General features: G+C 61.4%; 1 protein-coding gene across 2 annotated transcripts in view; it reads left to right on the plus strand.

Moving 5' to 3' along the window:
- Positions 1 to 1,860: 1,860 nt before the first annotated feature.
- The window catches only part of NAP1L4 (nucleosome assembly protein 1 like 4), a 37,843-nt gene continuing 37,588 nt past the window's right edge, over positions 1,861 to 2,115 (plus strand). For both annotated transcript variants that reach the window (XM_044680451.1, XM_044680450.1), the window contains exon 1: positions 1,861 to 1,944. The gene's annotated coding sequence lies outside the window, so the exon portion shown is untranslated. The remainder of the gene's footprint in view (positions 1,945 to 2,115) is intronic.

Consider the following 2,115-nt stretch of genomic DNA (forward strand, 5'->3'; position numbering starts at 1 on the left):
CCTTTATTCCTTTGCACTAGAAGCTGCAATGGCTCCCTATGGCTTCTCAGAAGAAATAGAAGCTCTTCTGTCTCCACTTGGAACCCTTCCCTGCATGGCCCCCCCTCTCTTTTCAGTAGGAACACTTATTGCTCCCCCCGGCACATTCTGTGTTCTCATCAAATTGGCTTATTGGCTGTTCCTTGTTGGTGGCATGCCCTCGCCCACGCCCACCCATTTACATGCCATGGGATGCTCTCTCCTCCCCTCTGTCTTGGAGAACCCCTGACTTCTTTCAGGGAGCAGCCCAGAAGCCACCTCCTCCTGGAAGGTCTCCCTCCTCCCTCCTCCCTCCTCCCTCCTCCCACTGAGATGACCTTTTATTTCCTCTCTCTTTTCTGCATTCATGGTGTGACTCCTCTCTGCCCCTCCCACAGGTACAGCTTCATTTTCTTCATGGTGTCTCTGGCACTGGACCAGGCACCTGGCCTGGAGTGGGGTTTGCTAGATGGATGGCCAATAAATGCGGCTGATTAAACTGGGCTGAAGAAGCTGGGGCTCCCCTGGGCTGGCCTCCTAGAGGGCCCCAGAAATTGCTCATTTATCTATCCAGATATGTATATCCCTGAGTATTGTTTATACCTGTCTAGGGGGCCGGTACACCCCCTGCTAGAATTTGGGTCTCCCAGCCAGCAGGGGCTGCTTCTGCCTCCCTGGGTGCCCAGCACAGCCGGTGGTTGCCACCCAACGAGGGGTTGGCTAATTAAGCCTCTGCCTGCACAATGCCGGCTCTTGTGGCAAGTTGGAGTGTGGGCATGGTGGCAGGTGACTGCAGAGAAGATGGAGAAGGTAGTGGGGTGGTGGCCACCTGGGAAGATCCCCTGCACCTAGCCTCTGGCCTCCTATACAAACTGAGCCTTGTTGGAATCTAGAGCTTCTACAGGCAGAGGTGCCATTGCATCCTGGGCAAATGCTGGGAGGTGGGAGATGTGGCAGCAGCAATCCCCTAGGAGGTTCTAGGGCAGCCCTGACCTGCTGAGCTGGAGGCTGAGGGACTCCCATCACACGAGGTGGGGAGGAGGCCCTCTTTGTCAGTCCTGGGAGTTTTGGGCAGGGTGGGGGTGGGGTAGTTAAGAGCAGAGGTAGGGGGCAGCTGGGTAGCTCAGTGGATTGAGAGCCAGGCCTAGAGACGGGAGGTCCTAGGTTCAAATCCGAACTCAGACACTTCCCAGCTGTGTGACCCTGGGCAAGTCACTTGACCCCCCATTGCCTATTAAAAAAAAAAAAAGGGCAGAGGTGAGTGAAGGGGGCAAAAAGTGGGGTCAGGTCAGACCCTCAGGCTGATGGGCCTCCAAGAGCTGAGTGGGGTCCCCCGGGCTTGGCAGTGGAGCATGCCGGGAGGGGGCAAAAGAAGCACTTGGTGGGGCGGGGCCCGAGGCTGGAGGGCGCTGGAGCTCGATCTTCCGACGTCCCGGCCTGCGAACCCTGGACTCTGGGGATCCCCACTCCCGGCTCGAAGGAAGGCCGCCCCTCTCACCCTGCATTCCACGTGCTCCAGGCAGCCCGCCTCGATCCCTTTAAAGAGAAGGAAGGAATGCGCAGAAGCACAGGCCAGAGCGCGCCCTTTCGTTTGCATAAGCTTGGAGCGCCGAGCAGGCGCAGCACAGCCCAAGCGCTTAGGGCCACGGCGGAGGGCGCGGGGGCGGGGGGCGGAGCTCTGTCTTTGCCTCTTCATCCTTAGCCGGGTCCGGATTGGTCGCCGCCCTCCCGCGGCTCCGCCCTTACGTTCGGCGTCCAATTGCGGCGCTCCTTGCTGGCGGAAGGCGAGCGCAAAGCGCGTGCGGGGCGCTGGCCTATGGGAGGCGGTGTTGTTGGCGGCCGCGGCGGCGCAGCAGCCTGAGAGAAGGAGCATTAAGCTGGGAAGAGCCGAGGCCGCCGGAGCCGCAGCCGGAGCCCGAGCCCGAGGTGGGTGGGGGCCGCAGCAGGGGGGCGAGAGGAGGAGAAGTGAGGCCGGGGGGCAGGCGGGAGTGGCCCGTCCAGACCCTGGCCGCGACCTCGGGCCTATCTCCGCAGGCCCGCAGTGCCTGGTCAGCCTGCCTTCACCGCGCGGGGCCCAGGCCGTGGCCTGGACCGGCG

Source organism: Gracilinanus agilis, chromosome 6, assembly GCF_016433145.1.
Source record: "Gracilinanus agilis isolate LMUSP501 chromosome 6, AgileGrace, whole genome shotgun sequence".
Taxonomy (NCBI): Eukaryota; Metazoa; Chordata; class Mammalia; order Didelphimorphia; family Didelphidae; genus Gracilinanus; species Gracilinanus agilis.